Source organism: Theropithecus gelada, chromosome 2 (assembly GCF_003255815.1).
Source record: "Theropithecus gelada isolate Dixy chromosome 2, Tgel_1.0, whole genome shotgun sequence".
Lineage (NCBI taxonomy): Eukaryota > Metazoa > Chordata > Mammalia > Primates > Cercopithecidae > Theropithecus > Theropithecus gelada.
This window is the reverse complement of record NC_037669.1, coordinates 172754641-172771155: the sequence shown is the minus strand read 5'-3', so window position 1 is coordinate 172771155 and position 16515 is coordinate 172754641.

Sequence of the window (16515 nt, the reverse complement as noted above, 5' to 3'; positions counted from 1 at the left end):
GCACTTCTAGAGGAGGAGGACCCTTGGAATGCCTTTCTGGTTCTTTGAAAGAGTGGTAGGTGGGAATGAAAAAATACAGAATCAGGGTTGAGTAAGGAGTACCAGGACAGGACATCAGCCTGCAGAGATGTGGAAGGTTCATATGGGAGGGTAGTGGGATCCCTAATTGGAAAGGAGGGCTGGGACTTGTGTGGGGGTGTGTGTGTGTGTGTAAAAGGGAGTAGGGCTTGACTGGCAGGCCAGAAAGTCAGGCTTTAGTCATTAGGTGTATTGGGGAGGTTTCCATGAAGGGAAATGACAGATGCATACAAGGTTTAAGCAAGATTAACCTGGTAAAATGAAAAATAAATTGGAGAGAGAAGTTGGAGAAACAGGAGTACAGGGCATGGAACATAACAAGAACCCCTTGGATATTTACTCGATTGAAACGTGAAGGCAGGGAGTCTCCCCCTGAGCAATGCTGATTGACTGGACTCATTAAATACCTACAGGTTCTTTGAATCTGCACTTTCACTTCTGGGAATGTGTCCTATGGAAAAATAAAGATGTGAGCAAGGAATTGCCTACCAGTCTGCAAATTGCAGCATTCTTTAGACAATGGTTAATTAAATTATGGGAAATTATGCAGCCATTAAAAATGACGTAAATGTACCTATAAAGAAGGAATAATGCTCATGACGTATGAAGTGAAAAAGTAGATTTACAAAGACTACACAGAAGATGATCCCAAAATGAACATATATAATGTTCACTCTGCACAACAAAACATTCATGTTAGCTCTATCTAGCTGATGGGATTAGAAGTGAATATTACTTTTTTCTAATATTTGTTTTCTGATATTTCTACATAAAAAACTTGTAATTAAAGTTCTTTTTATAAAATAATAATTGAGGCATAAAGTTCTAACGTTGGAGACTAAGATGGGTAGAAGGTAGAAGTTAGAACAAAAGGCAGGTGCCATAATTTACTATAGCCTCACTTGTTTTCCATGGTGATGGGCAGTAAACAGCAAGAGAAAAATGGCACTGGCCTTCAAAGCAAGCTCAATTCCAAATACGAGAGACATTTGCATAGATGTAAGAGACAGTGCTATAAAAATTACTCTTCTTTAAGGGAGAGGTTTGTAAAGCAGAAAGAGACAAGACACAGAGAGAGAGAACCAAAGACCAAATATTTTCTTTTTTACTTCAAATAACAGAAATTTATTTTTTAGCAGTTCTCCTTTATTTAAATTATATTTTAAGTTTTAGGGTACATCACGTGCACACTGTGCAGGTTTGTTACATAGGTGCACGTGTGCCATGTTGGTTTGCTGCACCTATTAACTCATTATTTACATTAGGTAAATCTCCTAATGCTATCCCTCCCCCATCCCCCCACGCCACGACAGGCCCTGGTGTATGATGTTCCCTATCCTGGGTCCAAGTGTTCTCATTGTTCAATTCCCACCTATGAGTGAGAACATGTGGTGTTTGGTTTTCTGTCCTTGTGATAGATTGCTCAGAATGATGGTTTCCAGCTGCATCCATGTCCCTACAAGGACATGAACTCATCCTTTTTTATGGCTGCATAGTGTTCCATGGTGTATATGTGCCACATTTTCCTAATCCAGTCTATCATTGATGGACACTTGGGTCGGTTCCAAGTCTTTGCTATTGTGAATAGTGCTATAAATAAACATATGTGTGCATGTGTCTTTATAGTAGCATGACTTATAATCCTTTGGGTATATACCCAGTAATGGGATGGCTGGGTCAAATGGTATTTCTAGTTCTAGGTCCTTGAGGAATCACCACACTGTCTTCCACAATGGTTGAAATAGTTTACATTCCCACCAACAGCGTAAAAGTGTTTCTATTTCTCCACATCCTCTCCAGCACCTGTTGTTTCCTGACTTTTTAATGATCACCATTCTAACTAGTGTGAGATGGTATCTAATTATGATTTTGATTTGCATTTCTCTGATGGCAAGTGATGATGAGCATTTTTTCATGTGTCTGCTGCCTGCATAAATGTCTTCTTTTGAGAAGTGCCTGTTCATATACTTCACCCACTTTTTGATGGGGTTGTTTTTTTCTTGTAAATTTAAGTTCTTTGTAGATTCTGGATATTAGCCCTTTGTTGATAAGTAGACTGTAAAAATTTTCTCCCATTCTGTAGTTTGCCTGTTCACTTTGATGATAGTTTCTTTTGCTATGCAGAAACTCCTTAGTTTAATCGATCCATTTGTCAATTTTGGCTTTTGTTGCCATTGCTTTTGGTGTTTTAGTCATGAAGTCCTTGCCCATGCCTATGGCCTGAATGGTATTGCCTAGGTTTTCTTCTAGGGTTTTTATGGTTTTAAGTCTTTAATCCATCTTAAGTTAATTTCTGTATATGGTGTAAGGAAGGGATCCAGTTTTCTGAGAGGCATTTATTAAATAGGGAATCCTTTCCCCATGTCTTGTTTGTGTCAGGTTTCTCAAAGATCCGATGGTTGTAGATGTGTGATGTTATTTCTGAGGGCTCTGTTCTGTTCCAGTGGTCTATATCTCTGTTTTGGTACCAGTACCATGCTGTTTCGGTTACTGTAGCCTTTTAGTATAGTTTGAAGTCAGGTAGCATGATGCCTCCAGCTTTGTTCTTTTGGCTTAGGATTGTCTTGGCAATGTGGGCTATTTTTGGTTCCATATGAACTTTAAAGTACTTTTTTTCCAATTCTGTGAAGAAAGTCATTGGTAGCTTGATGGGGAAGGCATTGAATCTATAAATTACCTTGGGTAGTATGGCCATTTTCACGATGTTGATTCTTCCTAACCTTAAGCATGGAATGTTCTTCCATTTGTTTGTGTCCTCTTTTATTTCATTGAGCAGTGGTTTGAGACCTCTCCTTGAAGAGGTCCTTCACATCCCTTGTAAGTTGGATTCCTAGGTATTTTATTCTCTTTGTAGCAACTGTGAATGGGAGTTCACTCATGATTTGGCTCTCTGCTTGTCTTTTATTGGTGTATAGGAATGCTTGTAATTTTTGCATATTGATTTTGTATCCTGAGACTTTATTGAAGTTGCTTACCAGCTTAAGGAGATTTTGGGCTGAGACAATGGAGTTTTCTAAATATACAATCATGTCATCTGCAAACAGGGACGATTTGACTTCCTCTTTTCCTAATTGAATACCCTTTATTTCTTTCTCTTGCCCGATTGCCCTGGCCAGAACTTCTAACACTATGTTGAATATGAGTGGTGAGAGAGGGCATCCCTATCTTGTGCCAGTTTTCAAAGGGAATGCTTCCAGTTTTTGCCCATTCTTTATGATATTGACTGTGGTTTTCTCATAAATAGCTCTTATTATTTTGCAATACATCCCATAAATACCTAGTTTATTGAGAGTTTTTAGCATGAAGGGCTGTTGAATTTTGTCAAAGGACTTTTCTGCATCTATTGAGATAATCATGTGGTTTTTGTCTTTGGTTCTGTTTATATGATAGATTATGTTTATTGATTTGCATATGTTGAACCAGCCTTGCATCCCAGGGATGAAGCCAACTTGATCGTGGTGGATAAGCTTTTTGGTACGCTGCTGGATTAGGTTTGCCAGTATTTTACTGAGGATTTTGCACTGATGTTCATCAGGGATATTGATCTAAAATTCTCCTTTTTTGTTGTGTCTCTGCCAGGTATCAGGATGATGCTGGCCTCATAAAATGAGTTACAGATAATTCCCTCTTTTTCTATTGATTGGAATAGTTTCAAAAGGAATGGTACCAGTTCGTCTTTGTACCTCTGGTAGAATTCAGCTGTGAATCCCTCTGGTCCTGGAATTTTTTTGGTTGGTAGGCTATCAATTATCGCCTCAATTTCATAGCCTGTTATTGGTCTCTTCAGGGATTGAACTTCTTCCTGGTTTAGTCTTGGTTGTATGTGTCCAGGAATGTATCCATTTCTTCTATATTTTCCAGTTTATTTGCATAGAGCTGTTTATAGTATTCTCTGATGGTAGTTCGTATTTCTGTGGGATCGGTGGTGATATCCTCTTTATCATTTTTTATTGCATATATTTGATTCTTCTCTCCTTTCTTCTTTACTAGACTTGCTAGCCGTCTATCAATTTAGTTGATCTTTTCAAAAAACCAACTCCTGGATTCACTGATTTTTTGAAGCATTTTTTTGTATCTCTATCTCCTTCAGTTCTGTTCTGATTTTAGTTATTTCTTGCCTTCTGCTAGCTTTTGAATGTGTTTGCCCTTGCTTCTCTAGTTCTTTTAATTGTGATGTTAGGGTGTCAATTTTAGATCTTTCCTGCTTTCTCTTGTGGGCATTTAGTGCTATAAATTTCCCTCTAAACACTGCTTTAAATGTGTCCCAGAGATTCTAGTATGTTGTGTCTTTGTTCTCATTGGTTTCAAAGAACATCTTTATTTCTGCCTTCATTTTGTTATATACCCAATAGTCATTCAGGAGCAGGTTGTTCAGTTTCCATGTAGTTGAGCCATTTTGAGTGAGTTTCTTAATCCTGAGTTCTAGTTAGATTGCACTGTGGTCTGAGACAGTTTGTTATAATTTCTGTTCCTTTGCATTTGCTGAGGAGTACTTTACTTCCAACTATGTGGTCAATTTTGGAATAAGTGTGATGTGGTCCTGAGAAGAATGCCAAAGGCTAAATATTTAGAGAAAAGAAGAGAAAGAAGCTGAAGGCATGAGGAAAATCATCTTTATCTTTGATCCTCAAAACCTGCCAGAATATCCAGCAAATAGTGGCATCTCCATAGTCGTAATCTTACAAATAGATAAGTGACCATTAAGAGGAGATGAAGATGAGGTAGGATGATGGGAAAGTTGCTGAGAGATACAAGAGTTTAAAGAAACAAGAGGTAGATAATAAAGCCAATGTTCTAGACAGTGTATCTGAACTGAGGAAAAGTCACAAGGTTTGAAAAGTCAGCAGTCTTTTATGAGGTCCAGAGGTCTTAAAGAGTGTAATTTTTCAAAGCTGAAGGAGGGGTCCACAATTTCAGGAATTTCAGCTAATGTCAGTAGTATTAAAAAAAAAGAAGAAGAAGCAGAGTAGACAGTTTACTCTAGCAACTTGCCACTTACACATCCATGTATCTAATCCACAAACATAAATGAAAGAACTATTGGAAGCACTGAGAGTCTGGGGACAACTGAGAGAACCTGTCCCAGCAAGTATCCAGTGATGGGGTCAGTTTTATAACATGTGATTTCATAGAAGAGCAGTACCTCTCATCTGACTAAGAAAAGAATGAAGATGAAAAAAATTACAGCACAACACTGAAGTAAAGAAAGGAGTGAATAAAAATTTTCCTTTTAGTAATCTTCAGCTTAAAAGTAAAGTAGGATAAGAAGTCATCTGTCAAGAGTCATAAGGGAAAGAGGATTCTGGCTTAAGGAGTATCAAAAACACTGTAAACAAACACTATAAAAATATTGCCAGAGAATTAAAAGGATTCCCAACCACAAACCAAAATGGATACACTATCAGGCCGCATAGAAGCCAAGCTACCATTGGGGAGCATGTAATGAATGGAGAGTCACCACTTGCATCAGTCATTACGTTATTCTGAAGCTTGGAACAGTGAAGATAAAGGAGACCCTGCAGATGACTCAGGCTTAGACCAGCAAAAATTGATGAGCAAGTACAGAAGATACTTCTTGGAACAAAGAAACCCAGGTTATTAAGGAAAAACCTTTGATGGAGCCCACTTTGATTTCCAGGAATAGCCAAGAGCTAAGTAGAGCCAGAAAAAAAGCTTGTGACTAGATGAATTGGAAGAAGTTGAATCTGGCCCAAGACTGTTAGCAAAACTAATTCCTTTTTTCAGATGACTACACCACTTGACTCCATTTTCCAACCTGACTTGCAGTTAGATGTAGTTAATGACTGAGTTCTGGAAAATGAAATGAGAACGGGTTTTATATGCTATTTGGGGGCTGAGATGTTTAAGATGTGAGTGAATCTTCCTCATGGTCTCCGCCCATTCGATGTTTTGTAAGTCAGCACTCCAAGGATCTAGAGATGAGTGGAATCACAAAATGGAAGGAACCTGGGTCTCATGGATCACATGAAGTGCCCAACAATAAATATACTTGGGAATAGACTATTATATATGTGGAAAAACTTGTATTAAATAATAAGCCACTAAGATTTAGGGTTTTATCTATGAAGCAGCAGCATCTTGACCAATATTTTGAGCTATTGCTGATCCATGATCTCTGACTGCAAGAAACAACATATTTAAAAATAGAAGTAAAAAGAGAGAGAGAGAGATTTGAGCTTCTGGAGATAGAAGGATGTCAGGAGGTAATGATGACTGGAAAAAATATGTGGCCTTGCTGGTGAGAGACACATGACAGTTGCCTGAAAGAACTGTTATGTCACCCAACTGCTCTTCACCATCAAAAACGATGAGGGCAGGGTATTGCAGTCAGAACGACTAAAGATTACTTGGTTGTTTACAATTAGGAAACTGAAATTCAGTTTTCAAAATCTTGCCCAGGGAATTATCCTTGGTCAGATAATAAGACTTCTAGCTGTAAGAATCCAAAATTTTCTTTGTGACTTTGTAAGCAGTCACAGAATATTTTATAACTGTGGTTCTCAACTTCAGGGGTGAGTTTTCCCCTAAGGGGATATTTGGCAATCTCTAGAAATATTTTTGGGTGTCATAGCTGGGAGCCAGGGTGCTACTGGCATCTAGTAAGTAAAGATCATAAACGCTGCTAAATACCCTATGACGCATAGACATTTCCCAATGGTTTAAAAAAAAAAAAATGAACCCAAAATGTCAATACTGATGCTCCTCAATTTGCAATGAGGTTACATCCTGATAACCCCATCATAAATTTAAAATATTGTAAGTTGAAAATGCATTTAATACATCTAACCTAGTGAACACTGTAGCTTATCCTAGCCTCCCATAAACATGCTTAAAACACAGTACCCTACAGTTGGGAAAAGTCACATAACACAAAGACTATCTTATAATAAAGTGTTGAATAATTCATGTAATTTATTGACTATTGCACTGAAAGTGTAAAAAAGAATGGCTGTGTGGGTACTCAAAGTACAGCTTCTAGTGCCATTGTAAAGTCAAAAAATCATGGTAAGATGTACCATAGTGGCCTGGTGTTGTACGGGTGGGAGGCCAAGTGAGGCAGATCACTTGAGGCCAGGTGTTTGAGACCAGCCTGGCCAACATGAAGAAGCCCTGTCTCTACTAAAAATACAAACATTAGCCAGACGTGGTGGCACATGCCTGTAATACCAACTACTCGGGAGGCTGAGGCAAGAGAATCACTTGAACCCGGGAGGCAGAGGTTGTAGTGAGCCCCGCCACTGCACTCCAGCCTGGGCAACAGAATGGGACCCCTTCTAGAAAAAAAAAACAAAAAAATACAAAAACAGCTGTACCATTGTAAGTCAGGGACCATCTGCAGTAACAAGATTGAGAAATCTTGCTTTAGAATATTGTGTGACCATGCGTAATAAAAATTTGGTTTCCAACTTGAATAAAAACTAACCTGTAAGGCTAACCAAAAGGTAGTTTGACCTTGACATTAGCCCATCATTTTTGTCTATTCATTTTTCCAGAATCTCATTTTGTTTACAGCAAAGTTATATGGAGAAAGACAAGCTTCCCAATTAAGTGTGTATTAATTAAACAAAGGCCTAGGGGTTTGGCTTATACCTATAAAATTGCACACGATTGAAAATTGAAATTTGCCAAGGACAAAAGTCACTGCACAAATCAATAATCCCCTAGGGTGAAAAATGCTCACTTTGTATGGATGTTCTGTTTTCACCTTAAGGTTCATAATAGCTTGCCATATTTATGACACCTGAAGAGAAGGAATAGGAAACAAATCTATCATGTCAAAAGGCATCATAGAGTGTTCTAGCTGACTTGAACAACACTGAAACTAAAATAGTTGTAGGGGTCTATTCTGAAGATGGAGATGGGGGACAGAAGATTACAAAAGATATGCCATCAGCAATCAAATTTTAGGTTAGTTAGACTTCATGTAGCTTTCCTGAAAATATCTTTCTGTTCTTCTTAAGGCCCCATGATTAATCTCAGCTTGCCAAGAGAATTTAATATTTCCTCTCCTTATTTTGCTCTCATTTTTAGTTGCAAGAAAGTACATTGTCTATCATATTAATCCTGATAAGAGTACACATTTAAATAGCATATCAGGGTTTATGTATATTTATATCCACATTGTGTGTGTGTGTATATATATATCCATGCATATAGGTATATCCAGATTCCATGTTATTAGTAACATCATTCTTCTCTGTTAATAATTTAGAAAAAGTTCAAAAATTTATTAAATACTCTGATTTTGGCTCTATAGACAGTTATTAGAAAAATTATTATCTAAATACAACCTGCTAAATGCTTGTTTAAGACATGTACTTTATTATTCTGGGTTGCTATAGATTTTTAAAGTCTCCCTCTTACGTTAAATTAGAACATCAACAGCACCTAAAACATTTTTACTGAGGTGACATTTAATGGTATTATCTATGTTCTTATAAGGTCACTAGAACATTCAGTTGTTTGAGCAACATTTACGCATCTTTCACACATTTGTACGTGAAGATATTACCCAGTATTTCACTCAACATACTTTCTATTGGTATCTAGAGGATAAATCCATCTTTAAGCTTAATTTCAAGGTTGATTTACAGATGAATATTATGCAACACTTTTCCAGGTTAAAAATGTTACCTTTTCAATTTCAATAAACGTGTATGTGATTGTGAAATACATATGTAAAGGTTTACAAAGGAAAGGAAGGGAAGTGAGGAGGGAAGGGGCTTTTAAGGATGAATTAAGAGAGCATGACTTGTTATTAAAATAGCTCTAATTGCTTGATACTTAAGATAACTCTGAAAGCCAGTTTATTTTCTAAATAAAGATGGATGGTAGACAATCCTAGAGACACGGGAACTTAGAGCTGTAAAGAAAATGGCAAAAAATGTTAGTTAAAAAATATCAATTTCCAGATTACAAGCTGATGAGGAGTCAAAGAAAGTTATAGTTAGCCTACTCTCCATAAAAGACATTTAACTGGTTAGGGAAAAATTGAAAGTCGGTAGAAATTTCTCTAATCCTGATCACAAAAGTAGCAGCAGAGCTCGTTAACAGAACTGCAAGGTGGTTGAGTAAATTTTGAGTCTATTTTGAAGAAAATTTTTAATATATATAAAGTAAAAAATAATTTTAGGATTTCTTCTGTTTTGTATTCTTACATCTTTAAAATCAGTCTATTATTTATTTATTATTATATAAAAATTCATTTTGGAATTATAAATACATGATTAGATTTTACACATAAATGGATAACATCTTATTATTGCTTTCAGTTCTTTCCAAAAATCAGTTTTTTCTAAATTATTCAATATCCATGTTTCAGTCACAGCTGAGTCCTGTCACTGTGCGTATCTGGTAGTATTCTTCATTGAGTTTTAATAGTCAATCCAGGTTAAATTTCTTAAAATATAATCTACTCAAAGTTCTAAACCAGGGATTGAAAATGGGCAATAATAGGATCCTGTAATACAAGATGACTTCTTATTATTTCTTTAACCACTTTGAGTTTACCAAACTCACTACCTCCAAACTGAGATAACCATCTCACCACAGGTACCTGTTAACATCTATGCGTTGGTTCCCTCAAGTTTTCCTGGGTTAATGTTAATTGTTATACTTAAGTATACTAACTGTCACATGTACAAAATAAAATAAATACTGTGTTTGATGTTTTCAAGGAAGCAATTGTACTCAGATTAACATCTATAAGTAATGAACAATTCAGGAATAATTATATTCCCATTCACATTCATGCAAATTATTCATGCAGATTAGTAAGTCCCACAAGCTCAGGATCCAAAAGAAATTGGTTACGCTTAAAATAAGTTATACCCTGAAAGTGTAGGAATATCAGCAACAATTGAAATTATGACCCAAAGCAATAATATTGTAATTCTCTGGGCTCCTAATAGTCACTTCCACAGAATACATCATAACTAGGTTAAACTCGATAAAGGTGGAAAGATTAGTGAGAAATTCATAGACTGGTTAATGTATGTGCAGAACAATAAAGTTTAAAATTTATTTACAAGTTTGTACATGTTTACATGTAGTAGAATCTCACAAACTCAACTACATGGAGAGGGAAGACCTACTTCAATTAGCAAAAATATATACATTGTAAGGATTTTTAAATGAATGCATTCAAGTATATATTGTAACTACAACCAGAAAAGATTTTAGGCGCCTGGAAAGAGACTTATTTTAATGACTAGAGAAGAAAAATTTGCAATTAGCATATTCATTATTTGTATGTAAACTGATGATTCTAACAGCTGCTTAAGGGTGTTAAAAAACAATTTGTTCTATTCAGGAATTTAAACATTCTCCTTAAAATCTTGTTTACCTGTTTAATTTGCTGAACAATGTCATTCCTCAATCAGAGGACAAGGCAAAAAGAAAGATTTGGATTGTCTCTGTTGTTAATTTTCCTCTGGTGAGATCCTTGTATAAAAAGGACAGCAAGAGGCTACAGTTCAGTGTTAATATTTTGGTAACTTTCTTTATTCTTTAATTAAGTGCTGCTGCAGTTTTTGTTTCTCACAGGAATATATTTTGCAGTGGTAAAGATTATCTTTCTACAGTAGTGACAGATTTTTCAGTGATGAATTCACTGGTAAAGTTCAGAATGAAAAAGGTGGAGAGAATTAACAAAGTAAATGTATTCTCAATAATTGTTGGTAATCAATAGTCTATGACCTTCATTTTGACACGAGATCAAATCATGCCTTAAAACTGGTGACAGTGGGAGTACTACAGTTTGATGTCTGTCCCCTTCTCTAGGATTCCAATTATGAGACCCTTTCATTTTCTTCTTAAGCAAGCGTGAGAGATTTGAACAGAAAGCCAAGTAATCATTCTAAGATCTGACATTATCTCTTGTATTCCTCTCCCTGCAGGAAAACCAAGGCAAACTATCCCTTCAGCCAGCTCCTGCCAGCCCTTGAAAATAAATCAATGCTAGTGAGACAGACTAGGGAGAGGACCCAGTCTCCACACCTCCACCTCCCATGTCCCACCAAGGACTTCTACTATAAGCTGGGGTTTGGGTGTGGCCGGCAGGGACCCCAACTAATCCATCCAGACCATGTACCCTCGTGCTCAAAGCACCATACCCACTGGTTGCAGGACCTTGAGGAAGCTAAAATAAGCAGCTCCCAATGTAAATATTACTCAAAGGAGTTAACCCTATCTCCTGCATGCGCACAAGACCAGAATAACCAATCCTTAACCCTAGCTTCATTGTAATACTAAAAATCACAACCAGGGTGGAAATTTACATATTCATTTTTTGAATTTTTTCCCATAGTTTATTGGGATACAGGTGGTGTTTGGTTACAAGAGTAAGTTCTTTAGTGGTGATTTGTGAGATTTTGGTGCACCCATCACACAAGCAGTATACACTGCACCCTGGTTGTAGTCTTTTATCCCTTTCCCCTTCCCATGCTTCCACCCACGTCCCTAAAGTCCATTGTATCATTCTTATGCTTTTGCGTCCTCATAGCTTAGTTCCCACATATCAGTGAGAACATACGACACTTAGTTTTCCATTCCTGAGTCACTTCACTTATAATAACAGTCTCCAATCTCATCGAGGTTGCTGCAAATGCCATTAATTCATTTCTTTTTATGGATGAGTAGTATTTCATTTTATATATGTATATATTACACATATATTATATGTTATTCATATATAATATATGTTATATATTACATATATATTATATGTTATATATTCATATATGTTATAGATTGCATATATATGTTATATATTCTATGTTATAGATTACATATAATATATGATATAATACATATATTATATATATGTAATATATATATCTCTCACAGTTTCTTTATCCACTTGTTGATTGATGGGCATTTGGATTGGTTCCACAATTTTGCAATTGCGAATTGTGCTGCTATAAATATGTGTGTGCAAGTATCTTTTTCATATAATGACTTCTTTTCCTCTGGGTAGATACCTAGTAGTGGGATTGCTGGATCAAGTGGTAGATCTACTTTTAGTTCTTTACCGAATCTCCACACTGTTTCCCATAGTGGCTATACTAGTTCACATTCCCACCAGCAGTGTAGAAGGAATTCCCTGATCACTACATCCACGCCAACATCTACCTTTTTCTATTTTTTTGTTTTTTGATTATGGCCATTCCTGCAGGAGTAAGAATGCAGGTGGTATCACACTGTGGTTTTGATTTTCATTTCCCTGATCATTAGTGATGTTGAGCATTTTTTCATTTGTTTGTTGGCCTTTTGTATATCTTCTTCTGAGAATTGTCTATTCATGTCCTCAGCCTACTTTTTGATGGCACTGTTTGATTTTTCTTACTGATTTGCTTGAGTTTATTGTAGATTCTGGATATTAGTCCTTTGTCAGATGTATAGATTGTGAAGATTTTCTCCCACTCTGTGGGTTGTCTGTTTACTCTGCAGACTGTTCCTTTTGCCATGCAAAAACTCTTTCATTTATTAAATCCCAGCTATTTATATTTGTTTTTATGCATTTGCTTTGGGGTTCTTAGTCATGAAATCCTTGCCTAAGCCGACTTTTGTCTAAAAGGGGTTTTCCAAAGTTATGTTCTAGAAATTTTAAAGTTTCAGGTCTTAGATTTAATTCATCTTGAGTTTGTTTTTTTATAAATTGAGAGATGAGGATCCAGTTTCATTCTCCTACATGTGGTTAGCCAATTATCCCGGCACCATTTGTTGGAAAGGGTGTTCTTTCCCCACTTTATGTTTTTGATTGCTTTGTTGAAGATCAGTTAGCTGTATTTGGGTTTATTTCTGGGTTCTCTATTCTGTTCCATGGGTCTATGTGCCTATTTTTATAACAGTACCATGCTGGTTTGGTGACTATGGCCTTACAGTATGGTTTGCAATCAGGTAGTGTGATGCCTCCAGATGTGTTCTTTTCTGCTTAGTCTTACTTTGGCTATGCAGGTTGTTTTTGGTTCCATATGAAATTTAGAATTCTTTTTATCTAATTCTGTAAAGAACGATGGTGGTGTTTTTATGGGAATGGCATTGAATTTGTAGATTCCTTTTGGTAGTATGGTCATTTTCACAACATTGATTCTGCCCATCCATGAGCATAGGATGTGTTTCCATCTGTTTGTGTCATCCATGATTTCTTTCAGCAGTGTTTTGTAGTTTTCCTTGTAGATGTCTTTTGCCTCCTTGGGTAGGTAATTCCTAAGTATTTTATTATTTTTGCAGCTATTGTAAAAGGGGTTGAGTTCTTGATTTGATTCTCGCTTGGTCCCTGTTGATGTATAGAAGAGCTACTTATTTGTATATATTAATCTTGTATCTGAAAACTTTGCTGAATTTTTTGTCAGTTCTAGAAGCTTTCTGGAGGAGTCTTTAGGATTTTTGAGGTAAATTATAATATCGTCAGAAAACAGTGACAGTTTGACTTCCTCCTTACTGATTTGGGTGCCATTTCCTTCTGTTGTCTGATTGATCTGGCTAGGACTTCCAGTACTGTGTTGAAGAGAAGTGGTGTGAATGGGCATCCTTGTCTTATTCCAGTTCTCAGAGGGATGCTTTCAACTTTTCCCCATTCAGTATCATGTTAGCTGTGGGTTTGGCACACATGGCTTTTATTACTTTGAGGTATGTCCCTTGTATGCTGATTCTGCTGAGAGTTTTAATCATAGAAGGATGCCTGATTTTGTTGAATGCTTTTTCTGCATCTATTGAGATGATCATGTGATTTTTGTTTTTAATTCTGTTTATGTGGTGTATCACATTTATTATTAAACTATCCCTGCATCCCTGGAATGAAACCCACTTGATCATCATGAATTATCTTTTTGATATGTTGATGGATTTGGTTAGCTAGTATTTTGTTAAGGATTTTAGCAGCTATGTTCATCAGGGATATTGGTCTATAGATTTCTTTTTTTGTTATGTCCTTTTCTGGTTTTGTTATTAGGGTGACACTGGCTTCATAGAATGATTTAGAGGGTTATCTCTTTCTCTATCTTGCGGAATAGTGTCAGTAAGATTAGCACCAGTTCTTCTTTGAATTTTTGGTATAATTCTGCCGTGAATCCGTTTGGTCCTGAATTTTTTTGTTTTAGTCGGTAATTTTTTAATTACCATTTTAATCTCACTTCTTGTTATTGATCTGTTCAGGGTACCTAATTCTTCCTGATTAAGCTAGGAGGGTTGTATATTTCCAGGAATTTATCAACCTCTTCTAGGTTTTCTAGTTTATGCAGGTAAAGAGGTTCATAATAGCTTTGAATGATCTTTGTATTTCTTTGATGTCAGTTGTAATATCTCCTGTTTCATTTCTTAATGAGGTTGTTTGAATTTTCCCTCTTTTCTTGGTTAATCTTGCTAATGATCTATCAATTTTATGTATCTTTTCAAAGAGCCAGCTTTTTGTTTCATTTATCTTTTGTATTGTATTTTGTTTCGATTTCCTTTAGTTCTGCTTTGATCATGTTATTTCCATTCTTCTACTGGGTTTAGATTTGGTTTGTTCTTGTTTCTCTAGTTTCTTGAGGTGTTACCTTAGAATTTAAGCTTGTGCTCTTTCAGTCTTTTTGATGTAGGTGTTTAGAACTATGACATTTCCTCTTAGCACTGCCTTTGCTGTATCCCAGAGGTTTTGATAGGTTGTGTCATTATTGTCATTCAGTTCAAAGAACTTTTTAATTTCCATCTTGATTTTGTTTTTGACCCAATGATCATTCAGGAGCAGATTATTTAATTCCCATGTATTTGCATGGTTTTGAAGGTTCCTTTTGGAGTTGATTTCCAGTTTTATTCCACTGTGGTCTGAGAGAGTGTTTGACATAATTCCAATTTTCTCAAATTTTGTGAGGCTCATTTTGTGGCCTATTACATGCTCTATCTTGGAAAAAGTTCCATGCACTGTTGAAAAGAATATGCTTTCTTTGATTGTTGTATGAAATGTTCTGTATCTATCTGTTAAGTCCACTTGTTCCAAGGTGTAGTTAAAATCCATTGTTTCTTTGTTGACTTTCTGTCTTGATGACCTGTATAGTTCAGTCAGTGGAGTATTGAAGTGCTCCCCATTATTTCTTACGTCTATTAGTAACTGTTTTATAAATTTGGGAGCTCCAGTGTTAGGTGCGTATATGTTCAGGATTGTGATATTTTTCTGTTGGACAAGGCCTTTTACCATTATATAATGTCCTTCTTTGTTTCTTTCAACCGCTGTTGGTTTAAAGTTTGTTTTGTCTAATATAAGAATTGCTACTTCTGCTCACTTTTGGTGTCCATTTGCATGAAATGCCTTTTTCCACCCCTTTACTTTAAGTGGAGGTGGCAGACAGGTGGAAATGGACTCTCTGAGGGTTCTTAGCTTTGGTTGTTTAATGTTGTATTTTTGTGCTGGTCAGTCTCCTGCCAAGAGGTGGTGCTTTACGGAAATAATCAGCTCTGGTAGTATGGAGATAAACTGGTGGTGGGCAGGGCCCTAGAACTCCCAAAAGTATCTGCCCTTTGTCTTCAGCTATGAAGGCCCATCAGGTGCAGGCAGGGTTAGGTGTGTCTAAGCTCAGACTCTCCTTGGGTGGATCTTGCCGTGGCTACTGTGGGGGATGGGGATGAGGTTCCCAGAACAATTCATTCGTGTACCTAGAAGGATAATGGCTGCCTCTACTGAGTCACACAGGTTGTCAAGGAAGTGGGGAAAAACCAGCAGTCACAAGCCTCTCCCAGCTCCCATGCAATCCAAAGGGCCAGTCTCCCTCCCACCATGTCCCCGCTAAAAGCACTGAGTCTGTTTCCATGCAGTGGTCAAGCAGGACTTGAGAACTCGCCCCAGGCTACCCCCTCCCAACTGCAAAAGAAAGGGGCTTTGGTTCTTCCCCTGCCTGTGGAGTCTGCACATCAGATTCACACCCTCCCTGGAGTTCTTGCCAGGAGGCTTCTCACCTGGTTCAAATTGTTACTAAATTCAACTGGAGACTTCCTTCTCCCTGTGGCATTTTCCTCACACCGCTGGCTGCTCCACTTAGTTCCCTGTGGTGCCAGGCAAGAACGGCCAGCTTGGGGACCCAGCAAGCTTCCAGGACCTTTCCCACTGCTTCCTCTACCCCTATATTTTGCTCGGCTCTCTAAATCAACTCAGATCCAGATAAATTAGGAAACTTCTCCCGCAAACTAGACTTTCAGTTTCCCCAGTGGGGCTGTTTGTTTGGGAGGGGAGGATCTCTTCTGCAGTTTGCGCACTCACAGTATTTGGCATGTCTCTTGGGTCCTGCAGGAGCAGTCTGCTTCCTTCATAGCGTCTGTGGGTCCTCTCGGGATTCCTGGTTTGCTCTTGCAGTCATCCTGGAGCTTTTTAGCTCTGCTAAAAATTCATGATCCAAGCCTTTACAGGCTACTCTGTCTGTTCGAGTTGGAGCTACAATCTAG